Source organism: Cajanus cajan, chromosome 7 (genome assembly GCF_000230855.2).
Source record: "Cajanus cajan strain Asha chromosome 7, NIPB_CcT2T_4, whole genome shotgun sequence".
Taxonomy (NCBI): domain Eukaryota; kingdom Viridiplantae; phylum Streptophyta; class Magnoliopsida; order Fabales; family Fabaceae; genus Cajanus; species Cajanus cajan.
In genome coordinates this window covers 18,112,698-18,130,118 of record NC_138523.1, presented here as the reverse complement: position 1 = coordinate 18,130,118, position 17,421 = coordinate 18,112,698, and the positions used below count along the sequence as shown (strand labels likewise).

At 35.8% G+C, this 17,421-nt stretch overlaps 1 long non-coding RNA gene across 7 annotated transcripts; it reads right to left on the bottom strand.

Annotated features, from left to right (window-relative positions):
- Positions 1–11,276: 11,276 nt before the first annotated feature.
- On the bottom strand, positions 11,277–14,757 carry LOC114917108 (uncharacterized). 7 transcript variants are annotated; one of them, XR_014427668.1, is made up of 5 exons: positions 14,250–14,757; positions 12,883–13,404; positions 12,449–12,533; positions 12,259–12,362; positions 11,277–11,662 (listed from the first exon to the last, which is right to left on the bottom strand). It is a non-coding gene; the product is annotated as an uncharacterized LOC114917108 (long non-coding RNA). The 7 variants fall into 7 exon arrangements; XR_014427666.1 differs by having other exon boundaries at positions 11,278–11,662; positions 12,872–13,404; positions 14,250–14,756; XR_014427671.1 differs by lacking the exon at positions 12,449–12,533 and having other exon boundaries at positions 11,289–11,662; positions 12,872–13,076; positions 13,247–13,349; positions 14,250–14,750.
- Between the last annotated feature and the right edge of the window lie 2,664 nt (positions 14,758–17,421).

Below are 17,421 nucleotides of genomic sequence, written 5' to 3'. Positions count from 1 at the left end.
AGAAAAACAAATTATGAGAGAGCCCTCCATTAGATATTGGAATGAACTTAGGAGTGCCTTAAGGAGAAGGCACATTCCTCCTTATTTTGACAGGGAGTTAATGGACAAGCTCCAAAGACTCCAACAAAGGAACCTTAGTGTGGAGGAATATAGGCAAAAAATGGAGTTGCTTATGCTAAGGGCTGGAATTAGGGAAGAAGAGAGAACCACCATTGCTAGGTTCCAAAGTGGTCTTAACCTAGAAATTAGGGACAAGGTTGAACTACTACCCTATAGAGACCTTAATGAACTAGTTCAACTTTGTGTGAGGGTAGAGCAACAACTTAGAAGAAAGCCTAGCTTTAGGAAAGAAACTACTCCCTACCCTAAGAAGGACTTCAAGAAGGAGGGTCACTCCTCTTATTCAAAGGATAGACCACTAGAAAAAGAAAAACAAAAACAAAAACCTTCCGATGAGCCTAGAACTAGTTCCATTAAGTGCTTTAAGTGCTCAGGGAGGGGACACATAGCTTCCCAATGCCCAACAAAAAAGATCATGATCATTAGGGGCAATAAGATCCTAAGTGAGGAAAGCACTTCATCTTCTTCATCATCCTCAAGTGAAGAAGATGTTAGTCTTAGTTCTAGTGAGGAAGCACCATGTGAAGGTGACCTATTCATTGCTCAAAGGTTACTTACCAACCAACCCAATGATCAATCACAAAGAGAGAACCTTTTCCATTCTAGATGCAAAATTTTCAAGAAAACTTGTTCTCTCATTGTTGATAGTGGATCTTGTAATAACTTTGTAAGCCAAAGGTTGGTTGATAAGCTTAACCTAACTACTGTAGCCCATCCTAAATCTTATAAACTTCAATGGCTTAATGAGGATGGACCTATAGAAGTTAAGGATCAAGTAAATGTTCCTTTCTCCATTGGAAAATATAAAGATGAAATTTTATGTGATATAATTTCAATGGATGCAAGCCACATTTTACTTGGAAGGCCTTGGCAACATGATAGGAAGGCCATTCATGATGGTGTTACAAACAAAATTCGCCTAGTCCACCTAGGCAAGAAACACACCTTGACTCCTCTTTCACCTTCACAAGTGTTGGAGGATCAAGTATTTATGAAATCAAAAAAAAAAAAGAAAAGAGGAGAAAAAGAAGGTTCTAGAGTTGGAGGGTAGTGTCTCCTCCAAGGAAGTTGTTCCTAGAAGTCAATTTTTAAGAAAACATTCTATCAAGAAATGTCTTCTAGTTGAACAACCTCTTCACCTTCTTAAAACTAAAAAGACACTACTCTTGGAAAAGAGTAAGGAGGATAGTGTCTCCTCCAAAAATCTTATGCAAAAGGAAAGTCACTTTTTAATTCAAAATAATTGTAAAAAGACTTTTCTTCTTCATAAAGATTTTAGCTCTTTTTCTACTGCTGCCACAACCTTAGAGCTTAAGATCCACCACCTAAATATTTTTGAAAATAATGGATCTTAAGTTCTTAGTCTTGTGAAGAAGAAGTGGACTTCACCTAGTTCTACTTCTTATGCTACTACTTTGGTGGTGCCCAAAGTAGACAGCCATTGTCTATTTAGGACTTCTCCTGCTTTAGTTGTTCTAATAAAGCACCCAACCTTTGTTTTATATTGTTTATTAGATACATCTCATGGTGTCTTACTTTCTATTTTTGATCTTAAGGGAAGTTCAAATTTCTTTGAACTTAACTATATTACTTCCCTTCAAGACCAAATTAGATCTTATGACTTTTCTAAACTCTTTTCCATGATGTATCTGACATATAATATAATCAAGGGTTGTCTAGGTAGTTTCCTTATTCTATTCACTTTGTTTTCTTGTAGAAGCCTAGGTTACTACATAGGGTACTTTAGGCAAGATATCTTAGTATATAGGACTACCTCCTTAGTTTGCTATAGTTTTAGCAATTTCACATTTTTAGGATTTAGTTTTACACTTAGACTACACTATAGTGAGGATCCTATTCTTATGCTTAGAGAACCCATCCATCCAAGTCTAAGAACCCTTGGTAGGACTATAGAAGGGATTCCTCATAGGGTGCACTTTCCACATGTATTATATGCATATTTTATTACTAATGCTTTGCTTCTTATTTTGGTAGGTGATGCTATCCTTGTGGAAGGACCACGGGATTTGAGAACAAATCCTTTCGAAGGGGGAGGGTATGATGGAAATCTAATCCCCAAGGATCCATTTGGAAGAGGTAAGACCAAGAAAGGTGAAGGATGATCCAAGAAGGCTCACCCATGAAGACCATTGGGCCTTTAATTAGGTCCATGGTTAGGAAGCTAGAGGAGACTTCTAAAGAGGAGGTGCTCAAAGACCTTTGCTCATCATGAGCATTGATTATAGTTCCTCTTATTAGTCTCTTAAGTTTCCATTGTACATACTTGTATAGTTGTTTTCTTGTACCTTGTATATAGTAGATACTTGTATAGGTGTATTTTTGCCTTTGTATTTGTGAGGCACTTTATTTCCTTTTTAGTAGCTATTGTATATTGTTTCTAGGGTAGGTTACTTGGACACTTTGACTCCATTTAACCTAACCTAGAAATACATTCTTTTCTTAGTTTTTCTAGTAGGAGTGGCATTAGCAAACTAGAGAGTGTCACTAGTAAGCTAGAGAGTGTTTCTAGCAATTTAGCCAAAGGTGGTCCTAGGCTAAAATTTTCATATTGGACTCATTTTACTCCTAATTTTTCATAGATTTGATTTAGCTAGGTTCCATTCACATTGGATGAACCTAACTAAATCAAATTATCAATTTCAAAACCGGTTGGAGTAAATTAAGTCCAAAGAGCCGCCCACCTAGATGTGTTCACACTTGTGTTCACACTTGTGTTCACACTTGTGTTCACACTTGTGTTCACACTTGGCAAAATAGCTTGGTTGTTCTCAAGCTTGGAAGCTTGAAGCACAAGCTTCTCCTTAGCTAGCTTACCAAGCAAGCTAAGTGAGGAGCTTGCTCTCCAAGCCTCTAGACCATGGGTGGTTAGCTAGACCTTACCATGGTTCCTAGTGAACCATGGTTAAGACTAGCTTACTCTCCAAGCTTCCTAATTCTATATTTTCGTTTTTCCCTCTTTGTTAAACACTTTTGGATGTATTGAGATTTCATTTCTGAAATTGTGATCAGAATTCTCTCTTCTAAAAGTCTCTAAACCTCTTTGATTTCATCCAATTCTCTTATCCCTTCACTAGAAGAGTGTGGTGAGGATTGAAGTGGCTTATCTCTTCACCAAGGAGTGGCGCCTCTTGGGAGTGTTTCTCCACCAAACCGTGGTGGTTTTAAGGTCTTCTCCTCCATTGGAGACCTTAACAAGGCTTAGGAAGAATCAAGGAGTCAAGGATCTAGGGAGGAGCTTGAAGGGAAATCAACATCAATCCGGTTTTCCATCATCTTTCGTCTGATGCATAGTTGACTTGCTTTTTAACCTTAGACATATGTCTCGTCTAATTTGCGCTTTAGAGAAATTGCACTTGATACAACTTTGTCTAGATATTTGGACTTTTATGATCATCTGGCAATTATTCGTGTTCCATCCATTTATCTATTGACGCCCAGTTTCCTTTATCATTTACTTCATCTGCTATCTGCCTTGACTTGTATGATTCTTATGACGTGCCTTGCCTCGATTACTCTTCATCTGAAGGTTACATGAGTTTTGTCTAATGTTTAACCTTTTTTTGTCTTGTGCTTGAGTTAGTTTGCTTTAGCTTTTCGTCTAATGCTCCAATCATATGTTTGTTAAATGTTCTTCCGTCCGTGATCCATCCTAATTTTGATGTTTAACTGACCATCATCTGAATCTTATTTATTTTTCGCAGGCTTTTTGGATTCTTGTATTTAATGCCTTTGTTCTTGTATTAAAGGTTTACTTGCTGAATCTTCGTTCTACGAGGTCTTTTGTACCATTTGATTGTTTCTATATCTAGCATTAGGATATCTCTGTACTTTCCTGATATTGCAACGATGGAGGTGTTGTCCTTTGCTGACTGGTTGATGTACTTGCTCTGACACATGCAGTTTTGATTTATGGATAAACGTTCGCCCATATTTTTCTTCTATTTGGATGTCTTCATCTGTTCTTCTGAGAGTATGTTTTAGGTAGTTCGTCTCGTTGTGTCTTCAGACGCAATCCATTTTTCTTGATCTTCGTTTGTGTATTCAAGTCTCCGTCTGGTGTGTTTTAACTTGGTTTTGTCCATCATCTTGGTTGCTCATGTCCTTTTCCTTTATTTCTTTTGTGTTTGTGTTTGTGATTGTCTTTGTCTGATGTGTTCCCTTCGTTTGCTCAGCCTTTATCTAGTGCTTGCCTCATGTCTCTTGGTCCTGGTATGGATGCATATCATCTTGCCTATACTTATATCTGAAACACTAGCACACTTGTTAGAAATAACAATACGTATTATATTTGTCTCACTCAAAACCTTGCTGGGAATTGTTTTCATCTTCGTCTGACTTAACATGTATATCTAGAATAGTCATCTACAATGACGAATCCATACTTTTGCCTTCCAGACTCAGTGTCCTAGTTGAACCAAATAGATTCATATGCAACAGTTATAGTGGTCTAGAAGTGGAAACGACCTTTTTAGATTTAAAAGAAAATTTAATTTGTTTCCCTTTCTGACAGTATCACGAAGAAGATGGATTTTCGAAGATATCTCAAGCAGTTTCCTTACTAAGCATTTCTTACTTATTTTAAAAATATATTTCATATGGACATGACCGAGTTTTTTTATGCCAAATCCATCTTTCATCTTCTCTGGAAACTAGACATGTTACATTTTGTCTACTCAAACTAGCCAAATTAATTTCATAGAGATTTTTCTTCCTCTAAGATGCAAAAAGCACAGTCCCATCATCTTGTTTGACTATGCATGAGTCTTTGTAGAAGATTACAGTATAACCACTATTACAAAATTGACTTATGTTAAGAAGGTTATACTTTTGACCTTCAAGATATAAAACATTATGTACAATGGGTATAAATGTATTATTTATCTTACCTATACCTTTTATTTTTCCTTTGCTATTTCCAAAGGACATAAACCCTTCATAAGGTTTGAGGTCTAGGAAAATAGACATTTCTCCTGTTATGTGTCATGAGTAGCCACTATCCAGGTACCAATTTGAATTCTTCCTTCTTTCCACCAAAGAGATCAACAATGGGAATGATTTGAGATTTTGGTACCCAAGTTTTCTTTGGTCCTCTTATGTTAGTTTCATATACTTAGTATGTCCTTTTTCGTTTGCTTGATGGTTTTACTCCTTTTCCACTAGCATAAAAGATAGACTTGGGCTTCTTTGGAGATGTCTTGGGATCGAGATCAAAACTAAGACCAATTTTGTTTGATGAAAGTCTTTTATGTCTTAGTAACATATTCAAATTTGAAGATTCGTCCATAAACATGGTTAAGTCCTTCTTGAGTTGAATATTTTCAGCCTCTAATGTTGAGATCTTAGGAGGTACACAACTGATGATCTTATCTTTGAGACCCCTAACTTTTGTGATGAGTCATTATTTTCCCTTATTTTCTTACCTTTCTGTGCTTATCTTAATCTCTGATTTGTGCTTAATTGTTTATATTCTGCACTGTTTTCTATTTGGGCTTTAATTGGACCGGTAATTCATATTTTAACTAAATTGAATTTTCTGGATCTTATTATCCCAATTTTTATTTTCAGGGCAATTTAATAATTATTTGGGCTTGGAATAAATTTTTGGACTTCAAGAAGATCTGCCACATCACATGCCATGTCACCATTGCACCACTTATGCCATATCAGCATTTTATTTTCTTTTTCGTTTATTTTTATTGTATTTTCGGGTCAGACCAGTGGGGGGCCCATTTTTACACTCTATTAGGGTTTTTCTAGGGAAAGGAGCAGCTACCCACATGCAGACTTAATGTGACCACGTTGCTGTCTCTCTTGGAACTTTGTTTTTTTTCGTTTTCTGCTGGTGGCTCTTTGTTCTTCACGTTTTCTGGTTGATCTTCCTCTTGTATCTGAACATTCACGTTTTGCTATTATTATTCACGTTTTGTATTCTGTTCCTGCTTCCATTTTCGTTTTCTTCTTCCTCTTCTCTGTTACGTTTTGCTTGCATCGCTGTTGCCACTTTCATGTTTTCTTCTATTTTTGTTTCTGTTGCTATTTTAATGGAGGGCTAAATCCCAGGGTTTGGGCCCTTGGACAGAATGCAATCCTCTGAAAGAGGTTCTCTGTGCGTTGCATTTCTGCTCCGCTTGATCCTCCCTTGTGTTATCTCTGTTCTGAGGCGTTCAACATCTGAGCCATGCTTAATGACTCTGGGTTGTTCACGTTCAGTATCTCATGTTGCTTAATCCTAGGGAAGGAGGTCTTGCAAGGTTCACGTTTGCTTAATTCGTGTAGTGAGGTCTCATGTTAGTCTTCGCTTAGTTGATTAATCATGGACTGAACATGATTATGTTGGACAGATTATTTGTTGTGAACCAAGGAAATCAGAGGTGCATTATGTTCAGGGGTCTGACCTATTTTAATTACTGCAAGTAATCCATACTTCTGCTCGTTTTATTTAACTCGATAATCTGAACCAATCCCCCCCCCCACTGTGTGTTTGAACCTTTGACTGAGACAATTGGTCCTTGGGAGACGACCTAGGAGTCACTTCCTAGTACTACATTAATTGTTTTTTATTTGACCGGGTACGACCTCGATCATTTTGCCTCAAACTTAAGTAAATTTTTCTTGAGTTCAACATTTTCTTTTTCAAGAAGTTTTTGTTTTTCATTAAGTTTCTTGTACTCAAGAAATCATATGAGAGTTGGCAAGTAAGTTGTCATAAGACATTTCCCCTTCATCAAAATCAGATGAACGAAAGCTAGATTGAGAATTTACCTCAACATTTGTCTCAGCATCTACCATCAGATAGATGTTTGCCTTTTCATCTTCTAAGTTGTTATTGATGTAGTCCAAATACTCCCATGTAGCCATTAGACTCCTCTTGGTCTTTTTCTTGCTATACCATCTATTTTTGGGGGAGGGACAATTTGCCTTTATGTATCCAGGCTTTATACACTTAAAGCCAATGATGTTGTTGTTCTCTAAAGATCCAAGCCTCTTGGATCTCTCCTTTTTTGTGGAAGGTCCTCAGCCTTCCTTTTCTTTTTCTGTATGTCTTTGAACTTTTTAAACAAGAGGGATATCTCATCATTTGTAAAGTTCTCAGAGCTATCGTCTGAGCTTTGTATCTCAGACTCAACTTTGAGAGTTTTGTCGCGTTCCTTCTTCTTATTGGGTTCACAACTTTTCAAAGCAACAATATTGTTTACTTTGTTGTGATCCCTATTGTTGAGGTAAACTTCAAGAACTCAAAGAGCTCTAAGAAGTTTATCAAGCGTCAAGATCTTTAGCTCTCAAGCTTTAGTGATTGTTATGACTTTGGGCTCCTAGATCTTGGGTAGTTTCTCTAAGATCTTCATATTATTATAAGCTTTTGAAAACTCAATTCCTAGGGATTTTAACCCATTGAGAATTGGTTGGAAGTGTCCAAACATCTCTTCAATGTTTCGTTCTCCTTCATGGAGAATAACTCATAATGCCTCAAAAGAGTAGCTACTTTTTTGAGCCTTATGTCTTTTGTACCTTAATGAGTTACCCTGATGTCATTTCGCATTTCTTTGGCTATAGGGTAGTTGCAGAACTTATTGTCCTTAGTTTAAGACAACAAGCATCCAATGAGATAGCACGCCTTGGTGTTGTTCTGTAGGATGTTGTAATCTTCTTGAGTATATAGATTTTCAAGCTTAATGACATTAACATCACCTTGTGTTATAATCCTTAGGCGATACTGGGTGGACTTAATGAATATTTCTATTCAATCCTTCCAATTTGGGTAGTCTTATCCATTAAAGGCTGGAGGCGTTGTAAGAGAAGCTTTTATACTAGTTTACCACAACCACTGAGGCTACGTTCAATTCTTAATCCAACCAGATTGAGTTCAACTAACTTTCAACAAAGTTACAAGTCTTTCACCAAGCCATTTTTGGCTCAACACAAGTGTTCTTTGATTAGCCTCTTCATGTCACTACCCAAGTATTCTGTTTACAAATAAGTCTCTCAAGGTTCAACACTGTATATTCTTTTATAGACAAGCCTCTCCATCATACAAGCATAGGAGGGAACATATATATTACTCATCAACATATAAACCAATCAAAATGCATCACATGGTTTACAATATTCACCAAACCACATAACACCAACATGTTTGAAAGCTAAAACACCTAAGCAATCAAACACTCACCACAATCATATAGCAAAATAATATGCTTATTCGATGCATAGGAACAACAATAATAACCCATGCCACATCATTTGCATACTCAACCACTAATGTGTCATCATACATCCATCTGTGGAGATTTTCTAATACACTAGAGCAGTCTAAGTGACTTAACACTACTGAATCAACTCAAATGCTTTCATGTCCAATATGCCTCCAAGATTGACAGATAAAATGGAATACCAATCTCTACCTTTGATTTCTCGGGTTTCGCCACGTACAATAGGAAAGTTTGGTTCCATCATCAGGAATAGTATAGTTGGTTATGAGCATACCACGACCTTGGCATGCACTGCCAAGTTACATATGGAGTTAACTCACTAACTATCCATAAGGAACCCCACAACCTTTCCAATAATCAGTTAAGGGTTATAGCCCTCGACTTCATACTTTACTCCATATTGACTAAGGACCTAGATGAAACTCAATAAAATCCGTTCCACGAGTTTCACACCTACTCAAGGAAGGTTTTCAACCATTGACGTCCTAAAGCACTAAAACAAGATTACCTATATGAGATCTTCAACTTTCAATAACACCCTCTCCTCTAGTCCTAAGTCAATCAACATGTTTTAATGCCTACAACATTCTCAACATCAATGCCTCATCATACATTATCTATATACATTACCACGAGTCAATGTATATAGAGATCAAATCACATCAATCATAACTAGAATACCAATGTTATGCACCTCATCCAAGACTAACATACCAATGCTTAATGTCTTATTCAATAATGGCATACCAATGCCTATTTAACACTCTAACCATGAAATTCGCAGCATATCAATCATACATAGTATATTAATGCTCATCATCATAATACCTCATACAACATCTACATATCTCATTATAGATCCACATATATAAACTCAACATTCATCATACATCATATAAAATGCAATAGATTCGATTACTTTATTCATGTTCACCAAAACACTCATCAAACAACATGTATCTACATAACCCATGTCCCACTACAACATTTGTTGTCTACGACAACAATAAAAAATCGTTGTTGAAAGCCAAAAAATCGTTTCTGAAAGTTTAGGCAACGGTTTGGCAACGTTTTCTCAAGCATGGATTTATCAGCCATTACCTATTCCAATATGCAATGATTATTTGACTTGTGCCCATAATGTCAAAAAACTGTTGCCTAAACTTTCAGCAACGATTTTCATAATCTTCATTGGCAATGATTTCTTTTATTTAAGGCAACACTATAAATTTTTAAAGAACGGATTTAGAAATGTAGTCAGTTTTTAAGCAACACTTTTATGACCATTGCTATCAATATTAGGGAACATTTTTTAAAGGTTTTCTATGAGATAATATAGGCAATGGTTTAGACTAAATTTAAGCTACAATTTTGTAAGTATTTAAATAAATGCGCAATGGTTATTTTTATATTGACTTATAATATTGGCAATAACACACCATTATTTAAGCAATAATCTTCACCATATGCTATTATTAAATGGTTATAAATGTAATATATATATATATATATATATATATTAAATTTTACTTTAACCTGTGAAATCATATATATGTAATATGTACCTATAATTATAATACAAATAGTATATTAAACAACTCATATTAATAGGAAGTACTATACATTATTTTGAATTGATAATCCTCTTGTACATCCTCTTCTTTAAGAGGATGTTTCTCATGTGATCAATAAAGAATTGATTTCGCCCTCAAAAAATAATTAAAAAAATTATAAAATGAAATCCAAACACATGTAAAATTTAGGTTAAAAACCTTTTTTCGTCCCTTACATTATTTAATATTTTCAATTTAGTCCCACTTTAATTTTTGGTCTCAATTTGGTCCCCAATAATTTAAATCGTTCCAATTTGGGACTTCCGTCTAAATGATTTAGACGGAGTTAACTGGTGGCCACGTGGATGCCAGGTGGATGCCACGTAGATGCCACGTAGGTGGATCAAAAAATACTTGAATACACCTGGAACCAGAACGGCTCGTTCTGAAACCAGAACGGTCCGTTCTGGTTACCTTAATGGTGTGTAAAATTTTCACCTGGAACGGGCCGTTCCAGGTCCAAAATTAACACATCAACAGTGTAACCAGAACGGGTCTTTCTGGTTTCAGAACGGGCCGTTCTGGTCCAGAATTTCGTGCCACAAAAACCAAAATACAAAGCAATTTTTTTTAGGAAAAATACAGAGCATTTCAAACACTAGATTTAGTCATATTGTTAATGAGGATTAATAACTTCAATCGCTAAACATTTGGGCTATACAGTATATTATTAAGGATGATGCAGTGTATCACTAAGGACAATGGTAACAAGTTTTATTTCATTGTTAGTCAAACTGAAGTGTTACTACCAAATTGATACTATACAGTCAAGGATAAAACGAAACAGTATTTTTCCTTAAAGTCATTGATGATGTACCCCAACAATAACAACCTATTCTTGAGGAGGTACCCCTAAACCCTGAATTTTATTTTCAATTTTTGAAATACATTGCGGCATTTTAGTCAAGATTTTGAACTGAATAAATTCAAATCAAAGAAATATTTTGGAAGGTCTTGTCTTATTTAATTTTTTATTATTTTTATTCATAAATAAATATTAATTTATTGTATTTTTTATTTATTATATATTTATTAATATAGATATAAAAAAAATATAATAAAAAAGCATGGCGTTCTGGAACGGGCCGTTCTGAATTCAGAACGGCCCGTTCTGAATTCAGAACGGCCCGTTCTGAATTCAGAACGGCCCGTTCTGAAACCAGAACGGCCCGTTCTGAAACAGAACGGCCCGTTCTAATATCAGAACGACCCGTTCTAATATCAGAACGACCCGTTCTGGTTTCAGAACGGGCCGTTCTGGTTTCAGATTTTTCAAAAGTTTTGGCGTCAACGTGCGCATCCACGTGGCATCCACGTAGATGCCACGTGGCCAACAGTTAACTCCGTCTAAATCATTTGGACGGAAGTCCCAAATTGAAACGATTTAAGTTATTGGGGACCAAATTGAGACCAAAAATTAAAGTGGGACTAAATTGAAAATATTAAATAATGTAAGGGACGAAAAGAGGTTTTTAACCTAAAATTTACTTTCATTAATTAGTTCCAAGTATATGACAATTCAAAAGCATAAAACTCCAAATAAAGTCATCCAAAGATGTCAAAGTTTACATGAAATTTCTAAATTTCAAAATAAAGTGTCTTCTAGGAATATTATGCATAACTAGTCATCCATCCATGTAAGTAACATCATTCAGTCTCTTCATCATCATAAGGTTGGTCTTCATCATCAAGTCTTTCCTACACATAAATATATTTTTTCACGTAGAAAACTTATAGAATTAATCCCCAATCGATCTCCAACAATTAACATAAGTTAAAGCTAGTTAAACACAAGAAAACTTTCATAATTGGTTCAGATGAAATGAATTAAAATATAATTTCAAACCTGACAAAGGCATAATATACATTATCATGATTGGGAATATGGGTTGAGGCAGAAGAAGGAGGTGCTACATTATTTTCATTGCTTACAATATACTATCAAAGCTTGGTCATCCATTTATGGACTGATATCCTTTAGGAAGCATCTTATAAGACATTGTAGTCCTTGAACTATCTTAGCCATTGTACCTATCTCAACAAAATGTTGTTTCTTTAAAGCAACAATTTCTTCATTTTTCTTTAACATACTTGGTGTGATCGTTCTTCCTAGACTTCAAACTCTATCGGGTTTTTCTTTGTCAAAGATTGATTGAAAAGCTTGTTCAACAAATGCACTACTTGAGGATTGGATTGATTCTTGAAGTTTTGTCTAATTTATACGAAAATAAACATTATAGTTAAAATACAATCAAGACTACTTTAAAAAATTGGTATTGAAATAGTAGACTTACAATCACAATCTGAGTATCTTTGTCCACCTCTTTTCCTTTTCAACCCTGACGAGTCTCAATGAACATTTCAACTTGAGAGACATCCTCTCCATTCTTATTTTTTGCTACATAAATTAGAGATTGAATAATAAGAAATGCACACTAGGTACAGGAATTTCTTGTTTTGCGCATATAAACATAAATATAATACCAATTTTGCATGAATCCTTGCAAAGTTTGTAGGACCCATGTGATGAATGTATTTTTTCTTTGTCCTATTGATAGCATTTTTCTGGCTTATATTTTGCATTGCATTGCATAGAAAGAAAAAAAAAATTAAGTTCAATAATAAAATGCAACATCAACCAAGAAATAGTAGCAAAAAAAAATAAAAACAATGGTCCAAAATAGTAGAAATACCATAATTAGTATTCAAAATTAGCAGCCATAAACAACAACTAGATACACCATTTGGAACATTAATAACATAAAATAAAATAAAAATAGCATAAACAACAACTACAAATATCAACTACAATAGGAATCGAGACTAGTAACAGTAGCCTAGAGCAACAACAATGAAAACATGTAGAAACAAAAAAAAAAAAACTAGAAATATAATTATCTTAATTACTTGGACAATACTTTTTCTCCAATAAACCATCAATTGTCTATATTGATTTTCTGGTAGATGCTTCGGACAGTGTTTCAGCCTTTCTCTCAAAGTTGAGTATTTCAAGAAATAGTTCCTCTTGATGTAGTTCTTGTAGCGTCTCCAAGCATCATTTATGTGAGAAAATATTTCTTTTTTTTCCTTTCTCAAGAATAATGAATTTTTCCTACAAAATAAAATATAATTATCAACATTGATAAGTATTGAGCATTTAGCAAATTAAATTTACTATCACTTTTCACATGCATTAACAAAATCTCATATCCGTTCTCATTCATCCATGGTCAAGCCTTTGAAATTTGTATAAATCAAAGGGCAAAAGTTTGGATTCCTTGCCATGATGCCTTAGAAATAACTCAAGTCATATACTACTTTGTCTTTGGGTCCAATCGATTCTTCTTCATCATCTAAGGTAAATTCTTGACGTTCTTCGAATGATCTTGCATGTATTTTCAAACATCATGTTAGCCCTCTTGTTTTTTTCTTACATGTACCTAGTTTATCATAATAGCCATGAGAGATAATTGCAAATATGGATATAAAAAACTTGCTTACCTTTATTTCAAATTAAAAACACAAAAAAAATACAACTAAAACATGACAACGATCAAACAAATCCACATTAGTTTTAAAAGTCCCCACAATTTAAAATATTACTTCGTCATAAATCCAAGTAGCATAAAACAAAATGCTTTTCTCCATTACAAATCTTGACTAAAAATTGACATAATTCATAGAGACATTCTAGCAAGCAAACCATTAAAAGTTAATCGCAGAAAAAAAATCCCAAAACCTAAAAAGTAACTGTAAATTAAAATTAAAATTGAATTAAAACAATAATAATCGCACCTTTAACAAACACACGATTTCTATTTGAAAGATCTGATCAATAATATATCAAATCCCCAAACAAAAAGAAAGATATCACAAAAAAAAACTCAAGAGAGAAAATTGAGTGTTGGTGATAAAGCATAAACGAAACCGCAGGACATAGCCACACACTTAAACTTGTGGCATTACAGTCTTCGAATGCTCGATTATTTTTTCTTTTTATTTATGTTTTCGTTTTCTCTCTGTAGGACCGTCCATCACGCACCTACTCTAAACCCTCTCACATGCCCAAACGGAACCCATAACCCATAACCGCACTGAATCCATAACCCACATAATCCATACATTCATAAATCCATAATCGTACACGCACATGTACACTTGTGAACCCCATAACCCACCGACTCAATGCACAACATCACATAATCTACGGCCTCACGCAATGAGAGAGATAACAATAATAGCAATCACTTACAGAGAGAAAAAGATATGAAGGTGAGAATCATACTTGAGAAGTGCTCAATAATAGCAACACCAGTTGCGCGTGATGAGAAAGATGTAGAGAGGAACGATAAGGAATGTGCAAAGAATGAATGAGCGTATGTGATGAGCAAATTTTAGGGATTCTAATTTTTGTTTTAAGAAGATGAGAAGTCTTTTGTTTTAGTGGTTTTGGGAATTAAAGACAGGGAGAAATTTAAATTTTTTTATTTAATAAACTTCTCATTTTAATAATAAACATGGTTAATAATAAATTTTGGAAACATTTTTTTATTGTGTTGCATGATATAAAATAATAAATAATTTATAAATTATTGCCTAATATAAAAAATATTGTAGTGTCTGGCCCAACTTACCTTGCACACAGCACCATTGAAGCATGGAGCTGTCTACCTCGTCCATGTCCAATAGCACTCAACCCATGCCCGACGTGACTGAGGTGGGGAACCCCTAAGGCCTCACACTTGGCATGGAAAAATCCACGCCTAGCCTTATATCAAGTAAAGATCCTCTACCTGACTCACACCCGGTGTCATATAAATAGAGTCTTTGCTTTGATCATGCTTAGTGCCATCTAATTTGGGGTCTAACGTCACCAAGTAAGAGACTTTCCAATGCTCTCACGCTTAGTGCCATTCAAATCATGCCCAGTATCATCCCAACTCGAGACAAGTCTTTCTCTTCACACTCGACACCACCAATCCTATGCCTAGCATGACTGAGACAGAGACCTCTGATTGGAGCCATGTCCAACACGATGAGGGCCGTCTGGAATCATATTAGAAATCTGTGAATGCAAACTTAAAAAATTAACTCAATTCTCTTGAAAAATAGCCAAACCAAACATGCAATGCATCCAACTTCATATACCAACCATATACTATAACACCCCGATTTTCACAGATTATACGAAGGCTCAAAGCCCAATAAGGGTTATTTAGTAGCCTAGAACGGGTCATTCCTAAACTGGAACTGGTCATTCTGAATTACTAAAAAGACTTATTTTTGGTAGCCCAGAACGGACCGTTCTCAAACTAAAACAGGCCGTTCCAAACTACTAAAAATTCCTATAACCCTAGTTGTGAACGGGTTGTTCCAAATATGGCCATTGTGAGTTAAAACCCAACTCCAGAACGGGTCGTTATGGTTTAAGAACGAGTCATTCTAGATGCGAAGTTAACACATGATGAAAGGATCTAGAACGGGTCGTTCTGGATTCGAAACAGGTCGTTCTGGCCACTCCTGAAATCTATAAATAGCAGACTCTGGCACTGCTTTTAGACACACTCTCTGAAGACCAAGGAGAACCAAGAGAAGGAGATCAAGAAAATTTCGCTCTAACTTTGTCTTCTGCTTATCCAGGTAACGGGGGAGTGAGAAACCTCGCTCTGGGTGTGGGAATGTATGTTGGGTAGTGGGATTGGCTCTCAATCCTATGTTTGTTGTATGCTCATTTATGAGGGGTTTTTCCCAATTATATATGTTTCTTATATTTGGTCTTCTTATATGTAAATAACTGTATGATTTGAGATCTCTATGGGTTCCTATGAGAAACCCTAAGGGAATGCATTGGTGATTGTAAGAGGAGATTGTTTGAAGAGGTAATTGTATGAGTAAATTATACTATTTTAAATGTTTATTGTATGAATTAGAATGTTCTGTGGGTTCCTGTAGGAACCCTGTGAGAAACAGACAAATTTATAATATTTTCTATTTTACCTTCTGATTGTTCTGTTGTATTCCTTGTTGAATGATATGTACGAATATGTGTTTAGTTTCACAAATAGACAATTTTTTATATGAATTAAAGTGCTCTATGGAGACTGTGAATATGATGAGATAATGTGAAATGTGAATATGAGACATGAGATATGAGGATATCTGATAATGTTACATGATGATGTGATATGACAATGAGACATGACGATGTGATATGATAATGAGACATGATGATGTGATATGAAAATGAGACATAATAATATGATATGAGAATGCATACAGTCATGATTGATGTGCATCATTTGCATAAATGTTAAGGGTACGATATGAAATACACCGCCAGGGAAGGCCCCCTTGTGTAAAAGCTTGGGGATTAGTCCTTGGGGATAGGCATGGCAACGGGGTGGGGCAGGGGCGGGTTTTACGTTCCTCGCCCCCGCCCCCACAAATTTAAACTGCCCCCTCCCCCGCCCCCAATACCCGCCGAGGATAAAATCTGGGTCCTCATCCCCGCCCCCGGCGGAGTTCGGGTTTCCCCGCCCCGCCCCCGCCCTCACTCCTATTTTTTTTCTTCTTTTTTTCTCTTAAATAAATATGAACAATTTTAAAAAAAATAAAAGAAAAGTAAAATAATATAAATTTTTACATATAAATATTTATAATTTTGGTTTATATATATATATATAAATTTTTTAATTATATTATTAAGCGGGGCGGGGGCGGGGTGGGTATTAACATCCCCGCCCCCGCCCCCGCCCCCGATTTTATCAATCGGGGAAAACCCGAACCCGAACCCGAACCCGATAAACACGGGTTTTCCCCATCCAAATCGGGGTGGGTTCGGGCGGGTACCCACGGGGGCGGGTTAGATTGCCATGCCTACTTGGGGATAGCTCAATTTGTAAGTCTCAATCTCGCCCATTGTGTGCATGGGATGTATCTTGTGCGCCGACGAGACCCTGGTAGTATGTCCTTCTAGTGAAAGTGCGTAGAGGGTGTGACCCGGCATGTACTCCTAGACTACTCTCGTGTATTGCTAGCAGCAATACGCCATGTGATATGTGTTACTGGCACCACATACATGATAATATGTAGTCCGTGTCGATTACATGTGCATTTTAATGTTATATGTTAACTTGATATTTTTATGTCTTTGATGAGTGGAATGTGATATAGTTGTTAATCCATCTATGCTATGTACATATACATTTCTTGTTTGTGTTTAGTTATCCGGTGTGTATTCCTACACTGTGAGCCAGAGTGAGATGTTTCTCACTCCCTTTTCTTTTGTATTGTTTTCCTCTAAACGTTATACAGGTGATTATCAGCATGAGGTTGAGGATGTTGGTGATGAAGTTTAGGCTTCTATGTTGGGCTTTGCTCTAATAGGACATGTGACATCGGGGCGTAGATAGGATTAGATTAGGATGTTATTTCTATTAAATTATTAAACCTTAGCC